Consider the following 18,946-nt stretch of genomic DNA (forward strand, 5'->3'; position numbering starts at 1 on the left):
CATTCAAATTGGGTCTCTAATATGGTGCCAGTCAGGAAGAAGAATGACGACATTCGAATCTGTATTGATTTCAGGAACCTCAATAAAGCAAGCTTGAAAGATAATTTCCCGTTACCTACTATGGAGCAAATTCTTCAATCAGTAGCAGGTTCTGAATTGATGTCCTTTCTTGATGGATTCTCCGGATATAACCAAGTTTTGGTTCATCCTGATGACCAACTTAAAACTACATTCAGAACAAAATGGGGAACTTATGCATATCAGAAAATGCCTTTTGGACTCATAAATGCAGGAGCGGCATTCCAGAGAGCCATGGATATAGACTTCAAAGGATTGATTAATCGATCAGTAGTCGTCTACCTAGACGATATTACTGTATATTCTAAAAAGAGATATTATCATTTGCATGACTTAAATCAAATCTTTCAGCGATGCAAAAGATATGGTATTTCTCTAAACCCAAAGAAGTCTTTCTTTGCTCTCGATCAAGGAAAGCTCTTAGGCTTTATAGTATCCAAAGATGGCATTTATATTGATCCTGATCGAATTAAGGAAATTTCCGAAATCCCTTTCCCACACAATAAAAAATCAATGCAGTCATTTTTGGGTCAGATTAATTTTGTCAAACGATTTGTTCCAGATTTCTCTCAAATTGTATTACCTCTTCAGACAATGATCAAGAAGAATTCAGTCTTCAAATGGGGACCAGAAGAAAAGCAAGCTTTTGATGTTATCAAGCAATCAATAATCAATGCCCCAGCCTTGAATACTCCCAATTTTTCTAATCATTTTACATTGTATACCATTGCGTCCGATGTATCCTATGCTGCAGTTCTCACGCAGCCAAATGCTCACAAATTGGAAGCGCCCATTTCATTTTTTAGCTCAAATCTTCAGGGTGCCGAACTAAATTATTCCGATGTGGAGAAACAAGCCTTTGTTGTATTCAAAGCAGTTAAACATTACAGGCCCTTTCTTTTGAAAACTCACACGAAAGTTATAGTCCCTTTCCCAGCGGTAAGGCAACTATTAATTCAAAAGGAACTCGGTGAAAGAAGAGCCAATTGGGTCACAACACTTCAAGAATATGACCTAGAAATAAAGCCAGCAAAGATTGTTAGGGGCCAAGGTTTTTGCAGGATATTGGCAGGAGCATCAAACATTCCTGAATCAAGCAACATGGATCAGACTCAATCAATCAATCAGATAAGTGTCACTGATTCTGAATCTCAATATGCAGATTTAATATTTTATTTGAAAAATGGTTATGCTCCTCCAAAGTTACCTTACAAAAATAAAAGGGCCATTAGGTTAAAAGCGAAGAATTTCACTCTCATTGATGATGTGCTTTTTAGACAAAACTATGATTCTATCCTGTTAAGATGTCTTGAGAAACCTGAAGCTCAAAAGGTTTTACATGAACTACATGATGGGCCAGTGGGAGGACATTTTGGAGCAGACACAACAGCCCACAAAGTTATTCATGCTGGATATTATTGGCCTACATTATTTCGAGATGCTCATGAATACGTAAGAAAATGCTTCAATTGCCAAACTGCTAGTGGAAGACAACGGAAATCAGCTTTCCCCCTGCAACCTGTCAATATTGAACAGCCATTTAAACAATGGGGATTAGATATCATTGGAGAGATTACTCCACCATCTTCCAAACAACACAGGTATATCCTCACCGCTACCGATTATTTTACCAAATGGGTAGAGGCTATTCCTTTGAAGGCAGCAAATTCAGAGGCAATCATCGAGTTCATAGACCAATTCATCATTACCAGGTTTGGTGTCCCAAACGCTCTCGTTTTTTATAATGTTTCCTATTTCTTAGGAAATGCTATATATGATTTTGCTATTAAGAGAGGGTTTAAACTGAAATATTATGTTAATTATTATCCCTAGGGAAATGGTTTAGCAGAATCTACTAATAAAAATCTCATCAAAATCATTAAGCGAACTGTTGAACAGAATCATAGAAACTGGCACAAATCTCTAGTGTTTGCATTATGGGCTGATAGGGTTACACAAAAAGCTTCTATAGGTTCCTCCCCATTTAATCTAGTATATGGAAAAGAAGCAGTATTGCCTACCAATCTTGTTCTACCATCTTTATCCCTAGTGCAGTACATCGAAGAGACTCCTTCTTCCTCTATCCAACTTAGACATGACCAAATTCTCAAATTAGAAGAAGAAAGGGAGAAAGCTAGAATCACCCACGCCAAACATCAACAAATGATCAAAGCATCCTTTGACTTAACCTCATCCGATTCCAAACACTTCCAAGTTGGTGACTTAGTTCTCAAATGGGACAAGGCCCACGAAGATAAAGGTAAGCATACCAAATTTCAGAAAATGTGGCTTGGACCATTTCAGATCTATGAAAAGATAGGCCATTCGACCTTTTTATTGCAAGACTTATCAGGAGTGAGAGATTCTCTCCCTGTTAATGGCCTAGTCTTGAAGAAATTCTTTAATTGAGAAGGTGATCCCTTCTCCTCTTTGTAGATTTGTGTAGTTTGTAGGATCGATAGGAAATAAAACTGTAGAGTATCTCCATTGACCTTTAGCTTGGTTTGAAAAAGCTGTCTCACAAAATAATACAAATTTTTTTCTTTTAGATAGTAGAATCCTCAACCAAAAGGAATAATTTCTAGAGAACTAGATATCTGTTTGTTCTGAAATCACCACCTAACGTTTTGAAGACTCTTCTCGAAAGGTAAAAGGTCTGTAAATCATTCTCGGTTTTCAAAATTGGTCTCAAAAGGTTATCCATTTTAAGATGAAAACTAACCCATTTTCAGCATCTTCAACTCTTCACCTGTCATCCATTTATTCTTAAGGAGAAAATTGTTCACCCCATTCACTAAAGTTTATGGTTACTCAGAGTGTAATTCTAAAATATAGAAGATTAAAGATAAGAGGTCTTATTACAAGCCTGCTTACCATGTTCATAGGAAAGTAGTTTGACTGACATTACCGATATTGCCTATCATAACAGGGTAATGGCTTGAAGCTTCAAGACAAGAGGTCTCATCACGAGCCGGCTTGTTCAGTTAAATTATTACCAGTGAATGGCATTGTCAACAGCTGGCCACCAAACCAGGACAATGGCTTTTTATCTTATCAATGACAAAGAAGAAAAAACAGATAAAAAAATAAAATATGGGAACATATTTTAGTTGCATTCTGTTAACTACAAGCTTATGTGAATGGAAAAGTGAATAATACTATGGTTAAAAGGTATCCCTGTCGAGACTATAAACGTTTGCTGGCAATAGAGGCTCTACCTATGACAGAGGGGTTAATTATAAAAGCTGATTTGGGAAAGTTTTTGTTTTATCATTATAAACCAATAAAGGCCTATTTTAAGACTTAGAATGTATTTATTTTTCTTGAAACCAAAAGAAAAGAAGTTAACAGAATTCACTTGGTTCAGAACACGCGAATATCAAGCTAAATTAGAAGTTTTCCCTTCTGATTGAGTTTCTAGTTTTGAAAAGCTTAAGTGTTTGCATTACTGTCAGAGATAACTGGTTCTTCCAGCGAATCGCCAATTGTTGTGCCCTACAACAACCCCCCATTTCATATCATTCTTATTTTAAAAAATTAACATATGGAATGGGTCCCTTTTTAAAATTTTGGCATCAATGCTTGTATGTTCAAAATCGGCCGCATAATCAAATGAGTTGTCATATATTTAAGCCTTTTTGGGACATCAATGTTTCAAATAATAAATAATCTTTTGTTATTGCGATAAAGCGATCGCAAGATCGCATATCGCAACAACAAGAGAGTTGCATTTAAATGGCATTTTGGTCTCCGCCGATGCGATATCGCTATCGGCGATCGGCAATGTTACATGCACACCACTAACGGCACATAACTCATGTCCCGACGCGACGCGATGTCGGCGATCGGCTATCGGCGATACCTCATGCGAAACAGCTTTATGATTTAAATCCCGACCCGATGCGATATCACTATCGGCCGTCGGCAGAATTCCACATACTTCGGTGAGGCACCCGGTTCCTACCCCCGATGCGATGCGATATCGCAATCGGTAGCCCCAAACCATTGTATATGCGCCTACCTCTATTTCCATGCGCTAGCCCGATGCGATATCACTTATCGGCTGTCGGCACGATCTTTTGGTAATAATTGTGCAGCACCTATTCCCCGAAGCGATGCGATATCGCTCATCGGTGGTAGGTAGTCTTAAAAGCCATCACTCAAAGCTTTAATTTTATATTCATATCCGGTTGATAAAGTGCGAATCCCAAAATGCCGTTAATGCAAAGGATAAGGTAATGCGTGTGTATTTAAAAGATTTTACCCCTTCGATTAATGAACACCTGCGTTTTACCGCCAGAATATCTGTTGCACGCTTAAGTGAGTCATTCACCCAGATAACGGTATAATCATCACATTTAATGGGTAGCAGACCTCAAATCACCATTAATTGCATCTGCAATATCCTCTCAGCAATTGGATCCGCAGCCACTTTTGGAAATTAATCTTGGCACGCTTCAAATGATATATCTATCCCACTGTGTAGCGTCATTGTTATTATGTTGTTACGATTTCTCTTGCAATTGTGTAGAATTCGTCTTTTAAGAGAAGCTTAAGCATGATGGGGAAAAGATCCAAGACGGCTACGGGCTCTACTGTTATACCTGTAGCAGGTCAAGCTGCTGCAAATAGCAAGAAAGGCCTCGTTTCAGACACTACATGCACTGGTCTTAACAAGACTACATGGCAGGGCACATATAATTTGCTAGAAGCTGAGCAACCAAAAGTTTCAGGGATAGTGGCTACTGCGGACCCACTCAAAAAGTCCGATGCAACTCTTAAAGAGTTGGCTGATTCCTTTATTCACAGAATAACGGCCAGAGAGCAAGTCCTTCCCTACACTGATGTAGTGCGATGGGCAATTGAGGAAATTCCAATCGTTGACAGAACGTTCCACACAAGAGACGGAAGGATTTTCGGGTCGTTCAAGCCAGAGCACCTGAGGGAAATGTATCATTTGCCCGAGCCAGAGAAAATCTACAACAAAGACTTCGTGGAGAAGTTTGCAACTGAAAATGAAGTACCATCTGAGCCCATTCAGGATTGGAGGCAGAACCCGGCCAAACACAAGCACGAAAGCTCGGGTAAGTACTCCGTCGATTCCTTGGCTTCTCCCTATTGCTATGCAGGAATTATGATGTGTAGGCTATGGGGATTACATGATTCTGCCAATTTTGATATAGAAATGGTTCCCCTAATGGAAGCAGCTGTTAATGGTTTTATCATGGATTGGGCCACCATTCTTTCTGATAAATTGACTGTAGCTATTCGGGATTTTAGAGCTAAATCTGTAGTCACCGAAAGGAAAATCCCCCCATTTTATTATAGCGCCTACATTATGGACACATTGTGCTTTAACTCTGAGTTTCCCATTCTCGGTTGGAGATGGACCACCTAAGACCCTTTGCCCATTCATTTGTATCATCGGAAATTATGGAAGTCCTCTTACAAGGACCATTTGTATCAAATTTGCAATGGTTTTATGGTTCCCATCCATTACTCCATTTTTGATCGGCCTATTCCCAAAATCTCCTATCTCGCTTCCTTCGACTTACCAGCTGTAGCAGGTTGGTTTGGAGAAGAGCATTTTACCTATATTAGGGTTTATGGAAGCCAAGCCAAACCGCATGTTCTCCCTCTATATGTTTTAGACAAACTGTTAGCCCGAGAGATCTCCTACCAGATTATGGCCGAGAGTGTCACTCAAACTCTCAAGAAAGAGAAGAAGAGGGGTTGGCCCCCTTTTCCCTTGAGGATGGGTGTTTTTACTCTGCATAATATTCAGCATGCAGAAAAGGAGGCAACAAAGATGCAAGCTTTATCCCTGCCCACTATGCCAGCCAGACTCTATGATCCACATAAAACTTCCTACAATGCCCTAGAACAAGCCAAATTGACCAAGATTGACCATCAAGAGGACGAGTTTGATGACCTGTTCATAGCTGCTGATTCAATAGGCCAAACCAAGCAGCTTGCCAAGATGAGATACAAAGATGAAAATTTAACCGAATTCAATAAACTTAGGGAGCAGAGGTTGCAAACTCTGCCCCTAGATTTATTGTCATTAACCACAGCATCCTCCTCAAGCGAGCCAGGTCAGAAACAGACAAGCCAACCTCCTGTTATAAATAAAGAACAAAAGAAACAACAGGAGGAAAGGCAAGAGAAGCAGCAGGCAGAGAAGCAGAGAAAGGAGCAAATGGATAAGCAGCAGAAAGAGCAGAAGGAACAAGAACAGAGAAAGCAGAAGCAAATGGAGGAACAGCGGAAGAAAGAAGAAGAATAAAAACAAAGGAAAGAACTGGCAGATAGGCAGAACAAGGAATTAGCAGATAAGCAAAGAAGAGAGCAAGAAGAGAAACAGAGAAAGGAGTCAGAAGAACAGCAACAGAAAGAGTTGGAGGAGCAAAAGAGGTTGGAACAAGAAAAGGAGAAGAGTAAATCCCAGACCTCCATAGATCCTGAATTGCTGAAACAATGGAATCAATTCGATTCCATTATCAGTGGAAAGGAAGGCTCCAAAGACACACCAGACACCACTTCTTCTCAGGTTCTAAGCAGAACCAGCGGCCCACCCATTTCAAAGGAGCTCAAGGTAATCACCAAAGACCCTTCCGATCAGATTGTGCTCCAGGTGGAAGATATTCCTCCCCTGGACGTTTTCTACAGCCCTAGGCACAAAGCAGTTGTTAAGCGCTCAAGGAAGAGACGAAGGCTTGATCAACCTTCCATCTTTCCTGAGCAGACAGTTACGGGGAATGTAGTCTGGAAGGAAGAATTGGACCCCTCCGATGATCTAACCAAGCTATCGCAGTATGCGGGAGCTTATTCTGCAGCGACTATTGATAAAGCATCGGAGGTAAGTCTTTTGTTAAATACTAAGGACCAGGAAATTTGTTCATTGCAAGCAGAAGTAGCCGAAGTGCGAAACAAGGCAGAACAGGTAGAAGAGCAGTTGCTGGCACAACAGCAAGCAAACAATGTATTAACCCAGCAACTGCAGACTGAAAAACAGAAAATTGACCAGAGTGCAATCCAGAAGCAGAAAGAGTTAACAGAGGCATTGGCACAATTGAGAGCGGCAAACGAGCAAATGACGAAGTCAAAGGATGAGCAAATCGCTCAACTGTTAGCACAGCTCGAAGATATCAAGGGCACCAAGAAAGTCGAGGATTTCAGAGCAGAGGCAACTCAAATAAATAATGCATTAATCTCTCAGGTTAGACTCTTATGCCAACAACTAACTAAGGCTGAGCCATTATGTGAAGTATCTACAGCAGTATGTCAGCAAATTGAAAAAGCCAGAAATGAGCTAGATCAGACCGAAGAAACCATAACTTCATATCTTGATTGGCAAGATACTGATGTGGGGAAAGAAGCAAAATTGCCTAGGATCTATGAGCCATTCAAAGACATACTCTTCACGGAATGGAACACTCAAATGATGAAAGCGGAAAGGGCAGTTTCAAGGTGTAAAATGATTGGCAACAATATGATTGATTTGGTCAACAATACACTCTATTGGGCCAACATGATCTCTCAGTGTACACCTGGAAGCATAACCACGGCGAACATGATTGAACAAACAAGTTATCATGGACTGGAGGAAAAGAGAAAGTTAATCGCTGGAGTAAATACTTTAACCTCCGACGCATATTGGCACTTTCTAATCAAGCCGCACACTCAAAGGTCGGCTCTTAAGTGTTTAACAGATGCTCTCAAGTGCCTGATCCCCGACTTTCAGGATGCCACATATGATGCCCAGCTCACGTCGCGTCTCAACACTCCACCGAAAGTACAGCCCATGCTTGCAATATGTCAGTTGAGGTTTAAAGGCAAAGAGCCCACCGAATGAAGCATTGCTGCCGACTGCCAGATTGCCAAGAAAAATGGAGAAATATTTATTGATGCCAATTTCATAGTTTTTCAGTTTTTCTTAGATATTTAGATTAGTATTTATAGACCCTTTCATTGTTTTGGAAAGGGTCGTAAAATTTTGTAATAGACTTAAAGGCTGAAGTTTGCACTACTGTGCTTCAGCCTATATTCTTTTGTGAAACTCGACCGATAGTCCTTTATTTGACGAGAAGGTTGTTTTATGCATTTGTGCACTATTGTCTCTTGTTTGGAATGCTTTCTGGTTTGAAGGAAGGACTGCGACATAGCGATTTATATAACGGATTGTTGAGCAGCTTACATGGTACTTTTATCTGCATCTGTCCTCTTTCCTTTCATATGAATTGCTGTGTTATTATCTTTTGCTATTGTTGAATACATGTATGCGCTGTAACAGCAAATCTTCATTTCATTCCACTATTGGATGTTTTGTGATATGCCTTTCTTTTAATCATGCATGTAGCAATGATATGAATGACAATGTGTAGTAATTCGCTATTATCGCTCTGCATAACTAATTATGCAGAGCAATCTTAAATGGTTTAAACATCTATGCTTTAGTGTTAGAGTCATCTATATGCCTGCCTTAAAGCACAGATTATCAAACGCTACGCTTTGAAAGATTGATAAGTCCCGGGATTAGATTATTAGATTATATATTTTTCTTATAGTTTTAGTTATTCGCTTATCACTATCCTACCTCATAAGTTACTCATCCATCCCACTTTTATCTATTATTGGGAAACTGGTCCCATTATCCCCAGTCGGAGCCACTATTCCAAACGGAAAAGGAGCTGCTTTCAAGGTCTGGACCGGGTGGTTTCCCCTTTGTTGTGGCAGTGATTTTCAAGGCCTCAACAGGTTGATAAGTAAATTGTGGTTGACTTGTGATAATCGTACTTGAACCAGGTTGTCCTACAGGCATCTGAACCAAAGTTTGAATCGTAGATCCAGACGGTGGTAAAGATGTCTGAGGAGTAGATACAGGAACAGTTGAAACCGGGGCTGTCGATACTCCAGAAGTAGGTGGGCTAGATTGAACAGATGTTGCGGCAGTTGTAGCAGTCGTTTGAGGCAGAGTACGAGGTGTACTAGGCCCAGGATGAGAAACTACTGAAGGTACAGAAGTTTGAATGTTAGACTAGACTGGTTGCTGGGGTGAACTAGAAACTAAGGGTTGTCCAGTTTGAGATGACAGCTGTACATTTGGCTGCAACACCTGTTGGGTTTGCGATGGATCCCACACTATATTCATTCCGGAGTACTAACCCATAACAGGTTGAGAATACTGAGGACCATAACCAGGTTGAGGGTAGGATTGATAATTGAAAGGTACATTTCCCATTCCTTGAACATACGTTTGACCGGAGGGTGGTTGGAAACTTTGGTTCGAGTACTGACCTTGGGGTTGATATCCTTGAGGCACGTACTGATACTGGGGTTGACCTTGAGGTATAAATTGATATTGAGGTTGACCTTGGGGTACATATTGAGTCTGTGGTTGACCTTGAGGAACGTACTGTCCCGTAGGTATGTACTGTCCTTGAGGTTGCCCCCCAGATGCAAATTGTGTACCTTGAGGTTTCCCCCCACGTGAGAATTGAGGCTGCCCCCCAGGCGGTAACTAGCCACCTTGAGGTTGAGGATTGGGAATAGAACCTGACATCATGAGAATGTCTTCTATGCTCAACGGCTTAGTACCATTGCTTCCAGTTAATAACCCTTGCTCAATGGGTTGAGGAGATGCTCCCGAAAAAGTACCAGAAAGGGACTAATACCTAGAGGGAACAGAAGGACCGGCGTACAAAAAGGATTCAGGCGATTGAGTAAACATGGATGACTATCTTGACATATATACGGGAGTATAAAAACCTCTAGGTGTTGGGTGATAAGGAGCGCGAGGTGGTGAAAAACTTAACCCTGAGTTTTCTAAGAAATTAGTCAAAGAAAGATACCAAGAACTGCTCCTAGGTGGACTGTAAAAAATTGATTCACGCTCCCTTAGCTCAATAACAGGTTGATTTTCAGGGATAGAGATGCCTACTTCTTCTTCCGGAGCAAGTTCTTCAATAGCAATAAGTCCAGAAGGAAGATCTTGGGTGATTACTCTTTCTACCCTAGGTGAACCAGGACCACTAGAAGTTGGAGAAACAAACCCCAATGTCGGAGTAGCAGCGAATTCACTTTCAGGCTCAGATATTTCAGGTTCCTCACCTATATCACTAGTAGGTGAAAAGCTACCAGTAACTTCGGAAACAGACACTGACTGTGGATTATAATCTGCCACTAACGGTTGAAAATCAGGATGTACTATCAAAGAAGACTCTCCTTCTTCAGGTGACTCAACTCTACTGTCTCTAGGAGTTACGAGGACTTTCAAGCCTTCAAGCTGGCTCGGTACTTCCTTAGGAGGTTGGCCCCAAAGTCTATGGGACTTCATCAGTAACTCAGCCACGTTTACAAACTCAGGAGATTGGCCTCGAAGTCTACGGGACTGCCTTGCAGCCGTAGTTAAAAAATTTTAACTACTTCACACGTAAACAAAGTAAAATCTCAATGAAAAGCACCTAAAGTCTCTGAAGAACCAAACAAATTTGAATCACACGCCTAAAGAATCGAGGAGATCAAACACACACAAACAGTAACTTTCTGTACTGAAAACACTAGTTGGTGATGAAATCCAACGTCGCAGAGTTCAATACAGAAATGGCGGTTGGAACAGTTACCCTGGCAACCTGCTTAATGAATAGACTGGCACAAGTTCCTCCACTTAACCGTCTCAAGTGAAGAGAACCCCCCAGAAAATCCAAGTGTGTCTAGCCGACGTCTGCTCCAGGTACAGTGGGATCTTCCTACCACTGTCACCTCAGGAAGAATCCTAAAGAATATGGTCACTAAGGTTACCAACTGAGACAAATATACCTGGGGGAACAGTCTACGATCTAATACGCACACAAGGGCAGAGTAGCAAGCTCAATCCCCTTGAAGGCTCCTTGACATAATCCAAGGTTTACCAAATAGTGACCCCAGGCTCCTCGACAATGGTTAATCCGAGGTTTACCGTTTTTAATACGTGAATATCTGGCGTCGTTCCCAATGAGGAAGGATTGATTCCCACACTGGTTCGAACACGATCTCGTGCTTCTCCTTTAAGAGGAGCTTTCTCAGAGCATAAATGCAACAATTGGATTTCTTCCCTACCACAAGATACAACTACTTGTTTGTTTTTACTGTCTTGGAGAGTTAATTACTCTCCTACTCCAAGACACTAGCCTAAGCTAAGTTGGTGTATCAGAGCCCTAGAAATAAAAATGTTACTAGATGAATTTTACTTTAAGCGTTATTTTTATTGGTTTTTGTTTAAGTCAAAAGGTGCGGAGATGAAACTCGTGGTATGAAGACTTGACTCAAAATCACTAAAAATGCACCTAAGATGATTTAAACAATCTTTTTCTCTTCGATGTACTTCTAAACTAAGAAAGAGTTTGAGAATACAAATACTTTTGTAAACACAAATCTTTCCTAATCAAACAAATTAAAAGAAGAGTTTTTTGTCCTTTCCAATGCACTCAAAACGAGACAACTAGTTATTTCACAAAAATTTCCCTTTTTCGTTTCAAAGCACTCAACCACTACAAAAACAAACCTTTTTTCCAAAAGAGATTTTTTTTATATTTTTTATAAAACATTCAAAACTATGGAAATGACTAACTTTGAGATCTATAAATTATAAAAACCTATTTTGAAGTCAAAACCTACTAGATGTCTTTTTTAAGGATGTTTTACTTAGCTAGATGTAAGCTAAGGACTAATTTATGCAGAATCACAAATCAGTCAAGAACAACCAATTTTGTTTTCTTTTTGAAAATGAAAATCCAAACTTTTAAACACAAGCTTTTCGAAGTTTTGTAAAGAGAAAACTCAAAGCGGATTCCTCAACAAGGGGAGATTTCATAAATGGTCAAACTCATAAGAAGGTTGGTAGACACTAAGGTGATCTGAAGTCCCTACAGCTTCTAAGCTCAAAGCCACTACACAACCAAAATGAAAAACAAGCCCAACAAGCAAAACTCCTAGGAATTTCACCTAAAACCCTAACACTAACGAAATCAACCTAAGGAAAGCTTCTGACAAGTTATATGCAGGTCTGGGCAGTATATAACAATTTCTAAACAAAAACTAAGCTGACTAACAGAGGAAATCTTAGGTTTTTCAAAATTTTGACAGGTTCCGCAAGCCCACAGTTGACACAGGTGCGGTCCCGCTTTGTGCTAAAAGCCAAGCTGCGAGTAGGTATGCACTGTGCCAAACGGCTAGGGTGCGGTCCTCTCCCAAAGCTATGAAAAACGAAAAATAACCCTAGATCTACAAACTCTACCCAATTTTACACGCAACAAGCAAAAAACAGAAACAACAACACAGTTTCTCAGGTCAAAGTAAAAACAAGGAAAACAATCAAGTCCCCAGCGGAGTCGCCATTTTGTCACATGAAATAAGTCGATCTTGCGGACAAGATAGACCTTCCTAGAATCTAAAGAAGACCTAATGACAAGCAAACCAACCAGACACTATCTTTCTCTAAATATGATTTTATAAACAATGGCAAACAAGTGTTTTTAGGGCCTACCTTAGGTCCAACGCAAGTTTGTGGATGCCCTCACTCCTTCGATCCAAATGAGCTCCTTTATCGTGAATCTGCAAACACAAACAAGGCAAACAAATTAAATAGCACCTGAAAATCCAATATCATAAAACATATTCAACATGAAAGTCAAGGAGTCCATGAAACAAATAACATGAGATACTTGTTGAGAAAAATGAGTTTGATTGTATTTCAAAAGAAGAAGAACTTTACAACCTTTGCCTTGACGCTGTACAAGCTCCTCCCAGGGTCCAGCAAGAAGTCTCCTCTACTTTGACAAGTTTCACTCACTCCCCAATGAAGCCAAAAAGGTATGTGATATCTCCTCTTAAGCTCAACTAGGAAGTCTTGATTTCACCAGCATTTACCCTCAAAAATGTTCAGCTTCTAACTTCTTTAGCAACCAGCCCAATGCCTGTATTTATAATGCAATGGAGGGAGGTTACTAAGTCCTCCTTCAAAGGGATAAAGCCCTCCTTCAAAGGGATAGCTCCTCTCATCAAGGGATTAGCTCCTTCTCTTTTGGGATGCATGAACCACCTCAGAGCGAACAATCCACGTCAAAATTCCTTCTAGAATCCTCTAGAATTAACCCAAAGTGAGTTTTTTAAGAGAAAACTTGCGCCTTTTGACTTTCACAGGGATCTGCACCCACACCGTTAGGGACAGAGCGGGCAGGTCCGCATTTTTTGTACACAGAAGGTGCGGGACCGCAGGTGACAGTGAGAGAAAGTGCGGAACCAGAGTTACATTGATTTTTAATGTCTTTCTCCCATTTTCAAAGCTTGACTTGAAGAGCTCAGGTCTGAGACTTGCTTAGGAGGACAGTACAAGTGATGATAGACCCATACTGACTGCAAATAATCACGGTGAAGATATTTTTGTGTAACAGAGTGGACTAGTGTTAGGCCCCTATACTACTAGTGTAACCCCTTATTGTTATTAGTATAACCCACTTATTATATTGATGTACCCATGTAGTGCCCATATTGTTACTATTATGCCACATAGAAGCCCACCATTGTTACTGTTGTGCCCTACAATATTATTGTTATGTAGGCTTTGATTGTATTGGGACCACTTAGACTCCTATATATAGAAAGGAGGTATTTTCATTTGTATCATCGAAGAATTGTTCATTTATGTAATGTAAAGGAGGTTGCCCCCTCGAAGAGGCTGAATTCTAAGGCGTGGATCTCTCTTTTCTATCTTTTTGTGAGCTGGTTTCATAACATTTGGTATCAGAGCTTTGGATTCTAGCGTTTCGCTGCTCCAAACAGGTCATCGTGGCATTTTCGCTATAACTTGTTTTCTGTGACGTTTCAGAAGTCGCAAGAAAAACCCATTTGAGAAGAATTGGCGCTAAATCTTGGATCCGAATTTCAGAGCTTTTAGCGCAACATTTTCGGAGATATGATCTGCGGAAGTTGGTCTTTTTGCAGACTCCTGAATTACACTCAAAACAGGTGACCAGGGGAAAATCGTCATAACTTTCTTTCTGAGTATCGGATTGAAATTTTGTAAGAAGGTACAGAAAGAGGATGGACTGCATTTTCTGTTTATATATTTTTCAGAGTCAAAGGTTGAAACAGTGACACGTGGCACTTCATACAAGTTCGCTCTACTGAACTAGTCTATAATTAGGTCACTGCGGGAGATTGTGCATAACCTTTTCTTGGAGAATCCAATTTGGGTCAGACTTCTGGAATTGGAAAGAGGACACAGAGGGCTACTACAGGTCACAATTTTAGAACTTAAAGATCCGAAAGTACAGAGTTACAGTCGTTTCAAGGTAGAGCTCCTAAAATCAAGAAAAAGCAAGATGAGGAAGTTTGATGGCAAGGATCCGGTAAATTGGATACTTCAGATGGAGCAATATTTTGATATACATGGTGTACAACTATTACAAAAGGTATGTATTGCATCTTCATATTTAGAACCAGATCAATTTTTATGGTACAAAGGGCTTTGTTCTCGTAAAAAACTTGTTACGTGGTCAATTTTCACGGAGGAAATGATAGCACGTTATGAGGATATAAAGAGCAACACCTTATTTAGAGCAACACCACAACAATTGGAAAGAGTAAAAGGGCTTTGTGACATAATGGAAAGAAAAATTATGGAAACCAGGAAGCATACCCCTCACAACTATAAAGATGGAAGTGTTGTTTCTCCCAGCCTTCCACAACCTACAAGGGTTACACCACAACAATTGGAAGAAAAAAGAGAAAAAAGGCTTTGTTACAATTGTGATAGCAAATGCACTAAAGGTCATAGGTGTGCTGAGAAGAAATTATTTTACATAGAATATGAAGAGGAGGAAGAAAAGGATCAAGAAACATCAAAAGAAGAGGATATACGTCAGGACACCACCCCAGAGAAAGAAGAAATGAATCAGACCATATCTTGTAAAGCATTGGCAAAAATTACCACTCCTCAAACTCTCAAGATAGAAGGACATATCAAGAAGAAAAAGGTTCAAGTATAGAAAGATCATATCGAGCATCAACAACAAGTTCTCCAACTTTTAAAGGATAACGCCACTTCGGTGCAAAATCAAATGAAACAACAGGTAGATCAACATCGTAGTGAAAAATGTTTTGATGTGAGTGATTGGGTATTTTTACTGCTACATCTCAAGCAAGCTATTTATGAGAAGGAAATGTTGGCAATACTACATGCACTTAAAAAATGGCGACCTTACCGAATGGGAAGACGCTTCAAGGATGAGGATGTGGAAGCATTGTTTTGTGCTATTTATATTATCCAACCAAATTGGATAAATGAAGCAACAGATGAATGGAAGAAGAACGAAGAAGTATGGCCACTTATTCAAAAGTTGCAAAAGATCCCAATTCAAGCAATATTGCCAGAAATTGAAGAGGAAGGAAAAATCATATTGGAACCTGGAGCAGTCACAGAAACAAGAACCCAACAGCTACGAAATCGATCAATTTCAGAGTATCTCATCAAGTGGAAGAACTTACCCGCTGAATATTCCACATGGGAGGACAAGAATTTTATATAGAAGCATCAAGAACTACTCAAGCGTTGAGGACAACGCTTTTTGAAGGAGAGGGGCATGTTAGGCCCCTATACTACTAGTGTAACCCCTTATTGTTATTAGTATAACCCACTTATTATATTGATGTACCCATGTAGTGCCCATATTGTTACTATTATGCCACATAGAAGCCCACCATTGTTACTGTTGTGCCCTACAATATTATTGTTATGTAGGCTTTGATTGTATTGGGACCACTTAGACTCCTATATATAGAAAGGAGGTATTTTCATTTGTATCATCGAAGAATTGTTCATTTATGTAATGTAAAGGAGGTTTCCCCCTCGAAGAGGCTGAATTCTAAGGCGTGGATCTCTCTTTTCTATCTTTTTGTGAGCTGGTTTCATAACAACTAGGATGAAATATTTGCACTGGTTGTCCGATATATCACTATTCGGTCTATTATTTCTCTTTTTTCCAACCAAGGATGGAGCTTACATCAAATGGACTTCAAGATTGCTTTCTTGCATGGCTCACTTAATGAGGAAGTCTACTTGGAACAACTTCATGGGTTCGAAGTACAAGATCAAAGGACACATGTATGCAGGTTGAAGAAATCTCTCTATGGGTTGAAGCAAGCCCCTAGGGCTTGGTATGAAAGGATTAATAGTTATCTTGTGAAGCTAAGATTTACAAGGAGCTATGTTAACCCTAACCTATACTTCAAGGCTAAAAGGGACATGTCTCTCATTTTGGTCATTTATGATGATGATCTCTTTCCGACTGGTGCAAACCTTTGACTTCTGAGTTTGAGATGAAGGACCTAGGAATGATGCACTACTTCTTAGACCTGGAGGTCTTGAAAAAGCCTAGTGGGATTTTCCTTTCTTAAGGAAAATACATTGTGAAGTTGCTAGAGAGATGTGGGATGGTAGATTGCAAGTTTTTGTCTACCCTGATGGAACTCAACTTCAAGAAGCTATGTGGAAGTCTTGCTGGGCCCGAATTGGCAAACCCTTCAAAGTATTGACAACTTGTGGTGGCCCTAATGTTATTAGTAAACTCCCGACCAGAATTATACTTTGATGTAAATGCTTTGAGTCAATTTATGGTTAACCCTCATCACATACATTGGATTGCTGCTAAGAATATCTTGAGATATCTCTGTGGCACAATCAATTATGGGATGAGATACACTGTTGGGAATTTGAGGCTACATGGATATTCTTATGTTGATAGGGCTGGAAATGTGGTAGATAAAAGGAGCAAGTCAAGATGTTGCTTCTCATTAGGGTCTACTTCAATTTCATGGATGAGAAGAATACAGAAATTGGTTGCTTCAAGCACCGTCGAGGCCGAATATATCGCTGCTAGTATGGCCTATTATGAATTTGTTTGGTTGAGGAAACTCTTCAGTGAGCTATTTGAGCACGTGTTGGATACCACCATGATCTATTACGACAACTAAAGTGAGATCCGCCTTTCAGAGAATCATGTGTTTCATGACCACTCCAAGTATATTGACATCAAGTACCTCTTTATCTGGGATATGGTATAATGGGGAGCAATAAGGCTCCAACACATCAGGACCGATGAGCAGATTTTTGACATCCTTACGAAGCCATTGGGGAAGGTCAAATTCTTAGCCTTCTGAGAGAGACTTGGAGTTGTGGACATACCCTCTCATGAGGGCCCCATTTGAGTTGGACACTAAGCTCTAGAACTCCTGGGGCTTAGAGTACTTCTTGGAGCTATGGGCGACCATAAGGTGAGTGATTCACCTTCCCTTATAGGTGCATTATGTACGAGGTGAGTGGTTCACCTTCCCTTGTGATACCCCATGATGGTTGACATGTGTGTAGGGTAAGTGGTTCACCTTCCCCTATGATTGATGACACACGTGTGTAGGGTGAGTGGTTCACCTTCCCCTACGATTGATGATATATGCATAGGATCAATGGTTCACCTTCTCCTATTGCATATGAGTAAGATGAGTGGTTCACCTTCTCCTATGGCATATGAGCAAGATGAGTGGTTCACCTTCTCCTGCAGATGCCCCAACATACATCCTATCCATGTAGTTCGGGACTCATGGGAAGTACCTCTCATTTGGCCAATGAGTTGGGAAAAGTGGATAGGGACCATAGCACTACAAATGGATGCATCGTGTACTACCATGGTCCATATGTCTAGGATCCATGGTGTTCAACAATTTGATCATTCAGGATCAAATCTGATTGGGGTTCTACCCCTGGATTGACTTTTGTCAGTGGAGAGTGGCAAGGTCTTGTGACTCACTCTCGATCAATTCTCCTCATTATTACATCATTTTTTAGCAGAGTTGAGATGAGATGCAGAGATGGTACATGATGGCATGATGGATTGACAGGTGGAATTCCCCCTAGTTGAGAGGGAGGGTTAAATTGGCAACTAGAGCCAAATTAAAATTTGGACAACTCATATGATGGCGATGATTATTGCATTAAATTCCTCTTTTTGAGAGGACCAAAATCGACCTAAATATCATTAAATTTGGATAAGAAAAAATGTGTTTTTGAATTTATGCCTCTCATGTGCAAACTGTCAAGGTCATCCACATCATCAGATAGGCTCATGAAGCCCAAGAGACATGACACTTCACCCTCAACAATTTGTATAACTAAGAGAAACCTCCAACCTCATTTGGAAACATCTCATCTCACACATTCTTCTCTCTCTTCATCGGATTGGTTCGTACAATCTATTGGGCATCTATTTTCCTCACATGTGTGGCAATAGAAGGACAAATTACACGACCAAAATTTCAAAGTATTTTGAAAGTTTGACCAACATTGACTAGGGGTGTTTTGACCACATTTGACTGCAATTTTTGGGTCAGACTTTTGTTTTTGGTAGGCCACATTTGTTGGCATGGGAATCGAGGCACCCTGTTGACTTTGATTGCTGACCAATCGCAGGGTTGGCCAAAGAGTTTGACCGTTGTTTTCATGATTGTTTTGGGCTGAATTTGACCAACAAAGAAGGTCGAGTTTGACTGGGTTTGACCGAGATGCATAAAAGACAATTTCTTGTTGTGACCAGCGTTAACTTCCTAGTGAGGGTTGCAGATTTGACAGGCCTATTTTGATTGTGATTTGGTAAGTCAATATTGAATTGATTGTACTCTCACTCTGTTGAACATTCGATATAACAATACGAATAATTGATCAAATGGTTTTCCCCATCTTGGGGTTTTTCCCTAGCATTTGCAAAATCTGATGTTCTCATCTTGGCTTGTCTTCTATATTTTACTACTCATGTTATGTCTACAACAATTATCAATGTGA

Source organism: Pinus tabuliformis, chromosome Q (assembly GCF_031772625.1).
Source record: "Pinus tabuliformis cultivar Carrire ecotype Pingquan chromosome Q, CPIR1, whole genome shotgun sequence".
Lineage (NCBI taxonomy): Eukaryota > Viridiplantae > Streptophyta > Pinopsida > Pinales > Pinaceae > Pinus > Pinus tabuliformis.